Source organism: Hypanus sabinus, chromosome 13 (genome assembly GCF_030144855.1).
Source record: "Hypanus sabinus isolate sHypSab1 chromosome 13, sHypSab1.hap1, whole genome shotgun sequence".
NCBI lineage: Eukaryota > Metazoa > Chordata > Chondrichthyes > Myliobatiformes > Dasyatidae > Hypanus > Hypanus sabinus.
In genome coordinates this window covers 12,909,621-12,924,981 of record NC_082718.1, presented here as the reverse complement: position 1 = coordinate 12,924,981, position 15,361 = coordinate 12,909,621, and positions in this window count along the sequence as shown.

The following is a 15,361-nucleotide window of genomic DNA, read 5'->3' as shown; positions in this document are numbered from 1 at the left end:
GAAAATGATGTATCCTTATTAAGTTAAGAAACTGCAAGGGTAAAAGGACGTTGACGGCAGTTATAAACAGGCCTCTGAACAGTGGCTGGGAGGTGGACCACAGATTACAGCAGGAAATAGAAAAAGCATGTCAAAAGGGCAATGTTATGCTAGTCATGGGTGATTTTAACATGCCGGTTGATTGGAAGATCCAGTTGGTAATGGATCTCAAGAGAGTGTTGAATGCCTAAGAGATACCTTTTTAGAGCAGTTTGTCGTAGAGCCTACTAGGATCAGCTATATTGTACTGAGTGTTATGTAATGAACTGAAAACGATTTGGGAGCTTAAGATAAAAGAACCTTTAGGAACCAATGATCACAATATAATTGTGTTCAACTTGAAATATGATAAGGGAAAAGTAATGTCCGATGTAGCAGTATTTCAGTGGTATGAGAGAGGAGTTGGCCAAAGTAAGTTGGAAGGAGCTGCTGGCAGGGATGACAGCAGAGCAGCAATGGCATGCACTTCTGGGAAAAATGAAGAAAATGCAGGACATGTGTATTCCAAAACTGAAGAAATACTCAAATGGTAGAATAGTACAACTATGGCTGACAAGGGAATTCAAAGCTATTGTCAAAGCAGAAGTAAGTGCATACAACAAAGCAAAAATGAGTGGGAAGATAGAAGATAGGGAAATTTTCAAAAACCAACAGACAACAATGAAGAAATCATTGGAAGGGAAAAGATGAAATATGAAAGCAAGCTAGCAAATAATATCAACGACGATAGTAAAAGTATGTTGAAAATAAAAGAGAAATGAGAGTGGATATAGGACCGCTAGAAAATGAGGCAGGAGAAATAATAATGGGGAACAAGGAGATGGCTGATGATCTAAATGAGTATTTTGCATCAGTCTTCACTGTGACAGACACTAGCAGTATGCCTGATGTTTTAGTGTGTGAAGGAAGAGAAGTGGGTGCAGTTATTATTACAAGAGAGAAGGCACTCAAAAAGCTGAAAGACCTAAAGGTACATAAGTCAAAAATCATTGGACTCTGGAATGGTGCCAGGGGATTGGAAAGCTGCAAATGTTACATCACTCTTTAAGAAAAGGTAAGGAAGCAGAAAGGAAATTATAGACTAGTTAGCCTGACCTCAGTGGTTGGGAAGATCTTAAAATCAATTGTTAAGGATGAGGTGATGGAATACTTAGTGACACAGGACAAGATAGTACACAGTCAGCATGCTTTCCATCAGGGAAAAACCTGCCTAATGAACCTGTAGGAATTCTTTGAGGAGATTACAAGTAGGATAGATAGAGAAGATTCAGTGGATGTTGTATATTTGGACTTCCAGAAGGCCTTTGAAAAGGTGTCACACACAAAGTTGCTTACCAAGTTAAGAATCCATGGTATAACAGGAAAGTTACTAACATGGTTAGAGCATTGGCTGATTGGTAGGAAGCAGCAAGTGGAACTAAAAGGATCCTTTTCTGGTTGGCTGCCAAAGACTAGTTGTGTTCCACAGGGGTCGGTGTTGGGATGCTTATTTTTATGCTATATATAAATGATTTAGATGATGGAATAAATGGCTTTGTTGCGATGTTTGCAGATCATACAAAGATTGGTGGCGGGGCATATAGTGTTGACGAAACAGGTAGTATGCAGAAAGATTTAGACAGATAAGGAGAATGGGCAAAAAAATGGCAAATGAAATATAATGTTGGAAAATGCAGTGTCATGCACTTTGGTAGTAGAAATAAATGTGTGGACTATTTTCTAAATGGAGAGAAAATCCAGGAATCTGAGATGCAGAGGGACTTGGGAATCCTTGAACAGAACACTCTGATGGTTAACTTACAGATTGAGCTGGTGTAAGGAAGGCAAATGCCATGGTAGTATTCATTTCAAGAGGTCTGCAATATATGAGCAAGGATGTGATGCTGAGGCTTTATAAAGCACTGAGTATTGTGAACAGTTTTGGGTCCCTTATCTTAGAAAAGATGTGCTGCCTTTGGAGAGGGTCCAGAGGAGGTTCACAAGGATGATTCCAGGAATGAAAGTGTTATCATACAAGGAAACTTTGATGGCTCTTGATCTGTATTCACTGGAAGTTAGAGGATGAGTGGGGGATCTCATTGAAACCTTTCCAGTGTTGAAAGTCCTGGACAGAGTAGATTGGAAAGGATGATCCCCATGGTGGGAGAGTCTTGGACAGGGGGCACACCTCAGGTAAAGGCCAGGAACTGAGGTTGAGAAGGAGATAGAAAAAAAAGGATCAGCCATAATTGAATGGCGAAGCAGACTCAGTGGGCCAGACCACCTAATTCTGCTCCTGTATCTTATGGCCTTATGTTCTTAATTCTTAATTCCTAATTGTCCTTGGGAAAATTATGGTGTACTGTCTTCTTAAGCTACCAAGGCAGACCTCAGATTGTTGCGAGAAGGAGATTTGCACAACTTCTTATTGTCCAAATCACTTCTTCCTGTGGGCAGGTTCATTAGTATTTCTCTGTAAACATCTGAAATGTGGTAAATTTGGTTTTGTCTTTGAAATTGTTTACAAAAGAGGAACTTACTGACCAGAACTTGTTACTTAGAACTTGTGTTAGATTAACATTTTGAGATATCACTGTGTCTTGTTGGTAATGCCAAAAGCACCTAATAAGACCATAAGACATAAGAGCAGAATAAAGCCATTTGGCCCTTCAGATCTGCTCCACCATTTCATCATGACTGATCCACTCTCCCTGTCAGCCCCAATCTCCTGCCTTCTCCCTGATGTTATGTGATTATTGAGATACAGCTTGGAATAGGCCTTCCGGCCCTTTCAGTCACCCCTAATTTAACCCTAGCCTAATCACACAACAATTTACAATGAACAATTAACTTATCAACCAGTACGCGTTTGGAATATGGGAGGAAACTGGAGCACCTGGAGGATGGAGAATTTGGGACCAGCACTTTGGATAGGTACTGGGGTCACATAGAGGTCACAGTAGTAATGACCTGCAGGTTTCCATCCACAGAGGCTTCACTGAGGAGTTGTTTATTACTGCAGACTGAGTTTTAATGTTAATGATGACAAACTGGACAGTGGGTATCCATCAGCTTCTCTAGCCAGTTATATCATGAAAATCTCTATTGGATTAGCAAGCATGTTTTTTTCTTCATTGTCACTGCATGATAAGTCCTGATTTTCTTAGCACTCAGTTCAAAGTCTTACCTGGTGGAATCAACCTTCTTATTGGTTAAGATGTTGTGGTAAACTATGTATACCTGTCTGGACACGCCCCTCTGCTGGCTACTCCTGTGGTTCCTCCCACAGACCCCTGTATAAAGGCGATTGGAGGCACTGCTCCTCCCTCAGTCTCTGAGATGTAGTGGTCCCATATTGCTGCTAATAAAAGCCCATTGTTCACTTCCAATCTCCGAGAGTTATTGATGGTGCATCAGATGTCTCATTTTAATTGGACATCCCTTTACTCTGAGGACATGACCTGAGATCCTGGACTTTCCTCCTGATGGAAACATCCTCTCCATATCCAATCTATCCAGGCCTTTTAGGATCCAAAAAATTTCATTGAGATCTGTTCTCATACTCCTGAATTCCATAGATTGCAAGCCCAGAGATATCAAATATTCCTCTTCTGTTCAGCCTTTTTTCATTCCTGGGATTATTCTGGTGTACTTCCTCCTGACCCTCTGCAAAGTCCACACACAAACTTCCTTGGATATATGGCTGGGTTATGGTTCACTAAATTGCTCTCCTTACTCTGGAATTACTCAACTTCCCAAATTAGTTTTCAAGTAGAAAAATGGAAATATCTCAGAGGAGATAACTGGAGATATTTGTGAAGGAAAAAGATGTGACTAGGTTAGGAGAGTTGGGAGGAAGATGGATTGTGTGTCTGTGGATAGTGAGTGTGTGCTGGATGTACCTGGGTCACTCTTGTTCAGGATTCGTACAGACTCCACAGGTTGAATAGCATCCTTTACAGCTGTAACCATTATTTGACTGTCTAAACAATATGGGTAGAATTGAGAGGCAAGAAAGCCATAATCATCTAGAGAGATAGAACTTCGGGACCCCAAACACTCAGTGGTTTTGGGTCTTGATCATAATTGAGTTTGGTGAAACATTGAGTAAAGAGGTATCTGTCCCAGTGTATCGACTCCACTCCAGTACAGTGTTTCGGGTTCACTGAGAAACCTCAGTACCCTGGAGATAAAGGTGAATTAAAATATTTCAAAGTAATTGTTTTGCAATTCTTACACAGTGTGTTTTTTGTAGAATTTTTATGAAAAGTTCACAAAAGGTTAATTAATTGAAAGCTGAGCCAGTTTAATAATACAATTGCTGATTTCCTGTTGTTGTAGAATGGGAGATTTACATGATATTTATCTGTATTTCTCACTTCCTTCTGAGAGCAGTTAAGTTCCTTTTTATCTGTCACACACAAAATGTGTCAATTTCCATCTTCTGATGTGATATTGTTGATAAAACCAAAAATAGTACATCTCAAATTTTTGAGACATAACTGTGTAGTCCTTGCTTACTTCTGATGACAATGGATGAAGGTACAAGCATGTAGTGAAGATGGGGAGTCACTTAGAGGTCACAGAGTCAACGATCGACAGGTCCCATCTAAAGGGGCTTCACTCAGGAGCTGGGTGTTTACTGCAGACTAACCATTCCATTTACTGAGATGTCCTACAATATAATAGTGGGAGTCTGTATATTCTGATCATGCACAGTCCTCTGCAACACAACGTTTAAAAGATTCTCAACCTTCTGCACAAGGGAATTACTCCTCTCTAAATCCTAAAATGTTAATTATGCCCTAGTTCTAGGTTCTCCAGACTGAGCAGATAGAATTTCATTTTCCACCCCCCAGTTCCTCTCAGAATCTGACACTCTCAATGAGAACATTTTCAGTTTTTTTGTTCTAAATTCTTGTGAGTTTAATTCAATGTCCCTCATTATCTCTTCAGTGGACACTTCACTCATTCCAAAATTTCATTTGATGGATCAAAGCTGCACTGACTCCAAGGCAGGCATTTCCTGTCTTAGGAATGGAGTCCAAAACAACCCCTGATCACCAGATGAAGTCTCATTGTAACATTCTGGAATATCTTCAAGACTTGCTTGAATTTTTTCTCCAAAGTTCTTAGAATAACAGACAATGTATTATTTCATTATACCTGCAGATTAACATTTTGCATTAAATTCTGTCATGGTCCCATCTGGCTATCCCCTACGTCCCTGATTGTGCCTTAATTCCCATCATCTGATCCCCTTTGCTGCTAGTTCAATTAATTACAGCACACCTGGTTCCCATTAGAAAATATAGGATCAGAACTCTGGCAGCACAGTCATGGGCTGCTGATTTATTGGTCGATTCTAGTGTGTAAACCTTGTTTCTTGATCCCTTAGGACTGTTGATTCTAAGCTCTGCTCCATTCCCTGGATATTCTGCGTAAACTTGACTCCGAGTCAAGATTCCCCTGGTTACCTGTTCCATGTTCGCGACTGTGCTAGCGCCTCTCGATCCTGCCTCCGTGCCTGTGTCCTGCACGTTGGTTCATCCCCAGTCACTCCCTTGCAACAAATTCCAAATCAAAATCAGGTTTATCATCACTGAGATAAGATCATACAATATTGGAGCAGAATTAGGTAATTTAGCCCATCCAGTGCTCCATTTTATCAAGGCTGATCTATTTACCCCTTTCAGCCTCAATCTTCTGTCTTCCTCCTGTTAGTGTGATATTTTGAGTCAGCAGATAACTTCAGCCAGCATTCTTCAGATCTGAATTGTGCATAGAGTTTAATACAGCTCTGAACAATAGGTTCACAGACCGAGCAGACCAAGAAGCAGGCATTGGCTGATCATCTGCATGTGCACGATGCCAATCAATGTTCCATTGTATGGATGCGACAGCGGTTAATATTTGCTTTGGGTTGATGGTGGGAAGATTGTAAATATGGAATTGTTTGACTTCTCAGAACTACCTGCCCTTCCACCTACCTCCATATCATCTGCTAGGTTTTCTCATTAAGCATTTGTCAGAATCAGAATCAGAATTGGCAGGTAACATGAAATTTGTTGACTTACCAGCAGCAGTTCAATGCAATAGATAAGAGAGAAGAAAAAAAAACAAAATAAATAATAGATTAATCAGTAAATCAATTACTTATACTGAATAGATTAAAAAGCATGCAAAAAAACAGAAATAATATATATTAAAAAAGTGAGGTAGTGTCGAACCGTACAACGTCCATTTAGGAATCAGCTGGCAGACGGGAAGAAGCTGTTCCTGAATCGCTGAGTGTGTGCCTTCAGGCTTCTGTACCTTCTATCTGATGGTAACAGTGAGAAAAGGGCATGCCCTGGGTAATTGAGGTCCTTATTAATGGACACTGCCTTTCTGAGACACCATTCCTTGTAGATATCCTGGGTACTTTGCAAGCTAGTACCCAAGATGGAGTTGACTAAATTTTCAGCCCTCTGCAGCTTCTTTCGATCCTGTGCAGTAGCGCCCCCCCCCACCCCTAATTCCAGACCGTGATGCAATTTGTCAGAATGCTCTCCACAGTACATCTGTAGAAGTTTTTCAGTGGATTTGTTGACATACCAAATCTCTTCAGACTCCTAATGTATAGTCGTTGTCTTGCCTTCTTTATAATTGCATCGATATTCTGGGACCAAGTTAGATCCTCAGAGATTTTAACACCCAGGAACATCCAGGCACCATCCTGTTGAATCTCCTCTGTACCCTCTCTAATCCAGGCAGCATCCTGGTGAATCTGCTCTGCACCCTCTCTAATTGAGGCAGCATCCTGGTGAATCTCCTCTGCACTCTCTCTAATCCAGGCAGCATCCTGGTGAATCTCCTCCACACTCTCTCTGATCCAGGCAGCATCCTGTTTAAAGGTAACATGAGTAACAAGTATTTTATGCAAGGAGTGATAAGTGCCTGGAATAGATTAAAGACTCAAAGTACATTTATTATCAAAGTGTGTATGTAGCATGCAAACCTGAGATTTGTCTTACCACAGATGGCCAAGAAACAAAGAAATACCAAGGAACCCATACAAAGATAACATCAACACCCAATGCACAAAAGGCAAAAGATGAACATTAAAGATAGAACATAAAATATCAAACAACAAAGTCATTGAAAGAGTCTGGGAATGCTCAGTTTAGTTTAATTCAATTCAGTTCAATTTACTGCTGTGTTGTTCATTAACAGTGGCCACAGAACTAGTTTGTCCTGATCAAAGTTGCACAAAATAGCAGTTTAAAAAATAGCATGAACTGCACTACATTGATTAAACCTTGGTCAGGACCGAAGATTTCAGCAGTACTGAGTGAGACAAAGAGAGAGGCTAGTCACATACAGACACACAGTGCAGAACACCTGCTCACCACTTGCTCTCATCCCTGATGATTTCAAAATTGCTCACGCATTAATTGGTGAGATCTGTGAAAAATAGAGTTGATGATGGGCTTGCACCCCATCTCCAGGCTTCTTAGCCTCCAGTCGGCACACTCTGCTCCAAGCCTCACCGATTTCCCTCAGAGACAGCAAAGCATAAGCTCACTCAATCACATAATCAAAATGTAAGTCACAGGTTCCAATTGCATGCAGCTTAGTAGCAGAATCCTATTTGAAAGAAGGAGAAGTAAGAGGTTCCTTGAACAGTCTGAAGGATGTCCCCTTTGATCATATTGCTCGTTGGTGCCATCTTCTTCAACAATTGATAGTAGTTATATATACTATCAGTACTATTGAGTAGTGGTAACCAGGTATAGTAGAGGAAGCAGATGGCTTGGGACTTTTAGATGGCTATGAAAGGAATAGAGGAATATAGCTGATACACAAGAGGAGAATGTTTAGCTTAAACTGGCATCAAGATTGGCACAATATGTAGGCTGAATGGCCTGTCTAGTACTGCACCTGTCTGTTCTGTGTTCTATGTATTCCAGTCTGGCATTATTCTCCAGTAATGGATTGCTCAACTGCAGCATAGGAGACCAAATGGTGGAAGACCTCAACCAGGGACTGTGTGGATGTTCATTTAGGGTTTGGTAGCAGGGTTGCAAGACAAGGCAAGTGGCTTTAGACTTGAAATTCATTTGAAGTGTTTTTTTTTGTAGGGGCTCCAATACATATGGGGTAAACTGTGGAGAAGTTGAACAGTTCAATGTTATTTAAGAGGAAACTGTTTAATCACATTTGGTACTCATAGAAGTCAACTTATAAAAAACTTAAATCTGAAATAACATTTGCGTAATGCTGTTTACATAATATTGTTGCTAGAAATGTTATCCCTGTAATGATGGACACATTTGTTATCAATGAGAAGACAATGGTTGTTGCTGAACCAGTCACCTCCAGTCCTGGACTAAAGGTCTCAAGAACAAAGTCTGAACCCAACACAGCAGCTGAGAAGTAAACAGTCTGGAGTGAAGAGCTGCCATCAGCAATGATGAACATAAAACATCCAAACAGGTTCCATGATATCCTTCAATAAATAACATGTACAGAATTCATTCTGAGCATCAACAATTAAACTCTGCTTCCTGGAGTACATTTCCTTTTTGACTTCTTCTTACAACCCTTTTCCTATTCAATATTGATGTTATGATCACTATTACCTAGATGCTCCCGTCGAAGATACCGATGTAGGGTAATATAATTGGTGGAAGTGTACATAATACACAAATGTCAACATTGATTTGGGGTTCACATTAAGAGGCTGGTCTGACGTGATGACATAATTACATGACGATTGGTCACCATGCTTTGTGTTCAGGTTTTGGAGTATATTAACTGTATTGTTATGGCTTTCCTTAAACATAAAATGCCTCATGTCATTTCATTTGTGAAAACTTATAATGCTGACCCTGATGCTCTTCAACTAATCCAGAATTATTGGACATATTGGCCAATGCTTTGAAACTGCCACAATTTTGGGAGGAAAAAATGCTGTTATTTGAATTATACAAACTGGCAAGAAATCTCTGCCAATGACACCATGTATTTCTATAAGGTAGTGTCAGTCAGCAGCTCCATGGCTGTGAGAGTCTTGATTCTGCTTGAACACCAGCCTGAACATGACAAATATCAATCACTGTAAACTTAACTTTTACCAATATTTTTGGCTTACTGAGTCTGAACACTTTGAACAGTTGTGATCCTTGCAATGCTAAGCTATTGGAGTTAATGGACCACATTGCTGTCTCTCCTGGGAAATCACCATCCTTGCTTTATTTTAAAGAACTCTTCATGTAGCAAATGGCTGATCAAGTTTGCATAGTTCTCGCTAATGCAACCTTGAGAGGCTCAGGGGAGGCTTATTAAAATGATAGGAATCTACATTCAGCCCAGTGGAGGTGCATATAATTCCTCCTCCTTTCCTTGCATCAATAAAACTGGCCAGCAAGGCCTCAAGGCACACAATCCCTGACTTTGCTTTTCCCACACTCACTTTGGTACCAAAACTAGGAAATGCTGACTACTTTGCAGCTTTGACAGTGTCACCACACCAGGACAGCAGAGATCTGTGAATGTCATGCGTTCCAGCTGTGAGGGACATCTATTGTTCATTACAGACACTTTCAGGGCGAGGGTTCCTGTGTGACATGGGTGCTCAAGTGAGTGTGCTGCCTGCATCGCCTGTTGATGAGAAGCAAAGAGCGAGCAAGCCTCACTGCAGGCTTGACCTCTGCGCAGTGTAGATTTCCTGTGTGCCCAAGGACTCTTAGTCGATCTTAAATGCTGCCAGCATGTGGCTGCCAATGTCTTTGGGTTGTTATCCTGCATCTCCATAACAAATTTGTCTAGCACATGCATCACTGTATGTGAGTTTACTCAACTGCTGGGTGAATTCCCAAATCTCACCAAGCCCACTATCTCCACTACAGTCACAAAACATGGGTTTGAACACCACATTTCCACAACTGGCTCACCAGTCCAAGCCATGTGCGTAGATTGACCCAGAAAAGCTGGCAACCGTGATGACTGAATTTGCCAACAAAGAAAAACTTGGTATTGTACACCGGTCAAATAGCCCCTGGGCTTTGCCCTTCCATATGGTCCCTAAGTCTGAATCTGGTTGTCTCTAATGTGGCAATTACCAATGCCTTAATGAAGTCATCACTCCTGATCACTCTAATTTATTAACATCTATACTTTAATAGGTTTTCTAAAACTGTCCACAATACATTATATGTGACTTCATCTACGTCATATATAACAACTACATAACTTCCCTTTTCCATAATACTGCTCATTCACTGTATAATTCCTATCATGAGTCGATCTTCCATAATGCAATACCTCATACTTATCTGGATTGAAAGCCATTTGCCAATCCTCAGCTCACATATCGAGCTGTCAGGATCCTCTTGTAATTTCTCATAACCATCTGCAGTATCTACAAACTTTTTTTATTGTTTGCAACTTACTTAACACTTGCCTTGTACATTCGTATCTAAATCTATTATATAAATTGTAAACAATAATGTTTACAGACCCCTGAGGCACAGCCCTTGACAAGGCTCTCCATTCCTGTGCAAGCACCAACTCTTTACAATCACTCTCTGCTTGCTGTTATTGAGCCAATCTGTCTCCTATTGGTTATGAACTGTCCAGACCAGCCTACCATAATGGGCCTCACTAAACTCCATATAGACACGTTCACTGGTCTATCCTGATCTGCCCTCCTGGTTACCTCCCCAAAGAACTCCAACAGATTTGTCAAATACAACATCCAGCACATAAATGCTATCCAGAATCAAACCCCATTTCTAGAAATGTTGAGAGATCCTGTCCCTCAAAATCTAAAGAGCAACTTACTTACCATTGTTGTCAGACTCACTGGCCTATAGTTCCTAATTCAATTTTGCAAGACTTTTCAGACAATGGTACCCGATTAGCTACTCTCCAGTCTTCCAAGACCTCATGTGTGGCCTGAAATGAAGCAAAGATCACCAAAACCACTATAATTTCTTCTCCAGCGCCCCTCAAGGTCCGAAAATTCACCGGGACAGACCCCGGGGATTTATCTTCCTCTTTGCAATTTGAGGCATCTAATATCTCCTCCCTGTGGTTTTAGGGGAAAGTGGAAGGTGATTGGGAAAGATCGGCATGAAGGGATGGGTAGACCAGCAAGTCACAGAGAGTGGTCCCTACAGAAAGAGGGTGTGGAAGGGTTCCAGTCAACAAGTTTGCAAGTATATTAACTGAATGTGATAAGTCGTGGGATTTGCAATTAGTGGTGAGGATCAGAAAGACAAAGTATATACAATATTGAGAGGGTGGAAGTTAGATAGATGGATAGAGAGAGAGATCAGTGAGGTTAGGATTATCATCACTAATTAATGGACTCTGAAAACTTGCACGTTCCTCAAGCACTCTTTATTTATTTGTGCACAAGGAGAACGGTGTGGCCTCTGTCACCACACAGCTCTGAAGTCCGAAGAGAGGGATGCCATTTTTATACAGCCTGGCAGTTACACATAATGACCATTTGGTATACTGCCTATATTCCAATTCCTAACTTGCAAGATGAAACATCATTTACAATGCAGGTGTTAAAAGTGAATAGAAGCTACAAGCTAACAGCCAACCATACTTTGAAGTTGTTAAAGTAACTGTCCCTTAGTTGCTGTGTGTGCCCTTGTATCCTTCAACTACATTCATACCTCATCTCAGTAAACCAAATGGCTCCAGAAACCTCCTGTAAAAGGTAGTGTTTTGTTCTTCAAAGATCTTTCTTGTCTGGGCTGTTTGGACTCTACCTACAGTCTATCCTTGCACAGACATTTATTAACTCTTGCCTTGCAGCAATTTCCACGGGCGGGGGGAAGGGAAGAACCCACAAAGAGGAGCAATTGAGATCTGTACCATAGTCAGGGGGTTAGTTAGTGAGATTTTGAGGAACAGATTTTTGGCTATCATTTTTCTGACATGCTCTTTCTTTGTACTCATTGAAGCTTACCCAAAAGATTTTAGTATCAATACCCATTAAACCTGTATCCACAGTCATTGTTATCATCATGGACAGTCTTGTGAATTAGAACCATAGAATCAGAGAACACTACAGCACAGAAAACAGGCTATTTGGCCCTTCTAGCCTGTGCCGAAACTTTATTCCACTGGTCCCATTGACCTGCACCCATTCCATAACCCTCCAGATCTCTCCCATCAATGTATCTATCTCATTTATTCTTAAAACTTAAGAGTGAGCCCACATTTTCCACATCAGCTCGTTCCACACTCCCACCACTCTGAGTGTAGAAGTTCCCCCTAAACATTTCCCCTTTCACCCTAAAGCCATGTCCTCTTGTATTTATCTCTCCTAATCTAAGTGGAAAGAGCCTACTCACATTTACTCTGCTGATATTGAAGATGAATTGGTGAATGCTACACATGGAGTGTAAAATCAAGAACCAGGAAGTTGTGCTGTTTGATGGGAGAAATAGCAAAACAGATTTTACAAGTTGAGAAACCAGTCGATGATGGTGTGTGGACAGGACATAATTGTCTAGTTTCTCCATCTGTGTAGTTTACAATATTTCCAGCATTTTCATTTCAGATTTCCAGCATTTATTCTATCTAACAAATAAAGTTTAGCTTTTTGCCACAAACTTGAGAATAACTACAGCAGATGGAAATCCAAAGCAACACTCACAAAATGCTGCAGGAACATAACAGGCAAGGCTAAACCTGTGGAAAAGAGTAAACAGATGATGTTTTGGGCCAAGACCCTTCATCAGGACTGGAAAGGAAGTGGAGAAATCAGAATAAGATGGGGGGAGGAGGGGAGGAAGAACTACATGGTGACACGTGATAAGTCAAACCAGGAGGGTGGGGAGGTGGGTTAGAGTAAAGAGCTGGGTAGTTGATTGGTGTAAGAGATAAAAGGCAGGAGAAGGGAGGATCTGATAGGAAAGGACAGAAGACCATGGAAAAAATAGAAGGGAGAGGAGTGCCAGAGGGAGGTAACAGGCAGTTAAGGAAATAAAAATAGAGAGGGAAACAGGAATGGGAATAGTAAAGAAGAGGAGGGAGAGGAAGGAGATACCAGCAGGGAAGATGGTAGAATAACAATGGCTGGAGTTTCTGGGAGCATTTCAAAAGGTGCAAGGTAGTTACACCTCAGAGAAAGCGAGCATTGTGTATCTCTTTAAACAAAATCTTCATGAAATTCCTAATAATATCCTGAAAGCATGAAATCAGTTAATGTGTCCCCGTGGTGATAATGAAGTCATATTTAACTCCTACCAGGTCTTCCTCACCTCACCTGCTTCAAGTGGGGTGAGCACTGCTAAATCGGTGATGTTCTCAATTTTATCAGGGATATACAGTACATGCAACATACCTGGTGAATGATGGCACAAGTACCCCACTTCTTGGCCAAAAATGAAGTCTAGTGCTAGGACCACAGTGCGGATTGCCACCAATATCCTTGTAGGTAGGTTTGCTTGAGCTGTTGAGGAGGGTTTCAGCTAATGTGGCAGGGAGATGAGAACTGGAGTGATAGGGCTGAGGATGAGTCAGCTGGTTTACCAGTAAATGCAGTGTGTAGTAAGACTGTGAAGGAGGACAGATTGATGATGGGGCAAAATTGCAGTCAGTGGGATGAGTTGACATGTAACATAGGGGGAAAATTGAAAATGGTGATGAAAACTGACCTGAGGATTTTATATTTGAATGCACACAGTATATCAAATAAGATAGATGATCTTGTAACATAGTTAGAGATTGGAAAATATGACATATGGTCATCACTGAGTTATGGCTCAAAGGAGATCATTGTTGGGAGCTTACCATCCGAGGATACCAGGAAAGTGGATGAAGGGAAAGCAGTGGATGTTGTATACATGGACTTCAGTAAGTCCTTTGACAAGGTCTGGCATAGGAGGTTAGTTAGGAAAATTCAGTCGTGAGGGATACATGGTGAGGTAGTAAATTGGATTAGACATCGGCTCAATGGGAGAATCCAGAGAATGGAAGTGAAGGATTGCTTCTCTGATTGGAGGCCTGTGACCAGTGGTGTGCCACAGGGATCAGTGCTGGATCCATTGTTATTTGTCATCTACATCAATGATCTGGATGATAATGTGGTAAACTGGATCAGCAAATTTGCTGATGATACAAAGATTCGAGGTGTCATGGACAGTGAAGAAGGTTTTCAAAGCTTGTTGAGGGATTTGGACCAACCAGAAAAATGGCAGATGGAGTTTAATACAGAAACTGTGAGGTATTGCATGTTAGAAGGACAAACCAAGGTGGAACATACAAGGTAAATGGTAGGACACTGAGGAGTGCAGTAGAACAGAGGGATCTGGGAATACAGATACAAAATTCCCTAAAAGTGGCATCACAGGTAGATAAGGTCATAAAGAGAGCTTTTGGTACTTTGGCCTTTATAAATCAAAGTATTGTGTATAAGAGTTGGAATGTTATGATGAGGTTGCATAAGGCATTGGTGAGGCCGAATTTGGAGTATTGTGTGCAATTTTGGTCACCAAATTACAAGAGAGATATTAATAAGGTTGAAGGAGTGCAGAGAAGGTTTATAAGGATGTTGCCAGGACTTGAGAAACTGAGTTACAGATAAAGGTTGAATAGGTTAGGGCTTTATTTCCTGGAGTGTAGAAGAATGAGGGGAGTTTTGATAGAGGTATATAAAATTATGATGGGTATAGATAGAGTGAATGCAAGCCAGCTTTTTCCACTGAGGCTTGGGGAGAAAAAAACCAGAGGACATGGGTTAAGGGTGAAGTGGGAAAAGTTTAAAGGGAACATTAGTGGGGGGCTTCTTCATACAGAGAGTGGTGGGAGTGTGGAATGAGCTGCCAGATGAAGTGGTAAATTGGGGCTCACTTTTAACATTTAAGAGAAACTTGGACTGGTACATGGATGAGAAGTGTATGGAGGGATATGGTCCAGGTGCAGGTCAATGGGACTAGGCAGAAAAATAGTTTGGCACAGCCAAGAAGGGCCAAAAGGCCTGCTTCTGTGCTGTAATGTTCTGTAGTTCTATGGTTCTATGATACATGTTGTATCAAAAGGACAAATTCAGTAGGCAGAGGGGTTGGGTGGCTCTGTTGGTAAAAAAAAACAAAACCTTATCCTTACAAAGAGGTAAAAATGATTGGAAGATGTAGCATCCTTTTGGATAGAGTTACAGACATGCAAGGGTAAAAAGACTCTGGTGGGAATGATATACAGGCTTCTGAACAGTAGCCAGGATGAGGGATACAAATTACAACAGCAGATAGAAAAGACAAGCAACAAAAGCAAAGTTTTCGTAGTCATGGGAAATTTCAATACACAGGTGGATAGGGAAAATCAAGTTGCTGCT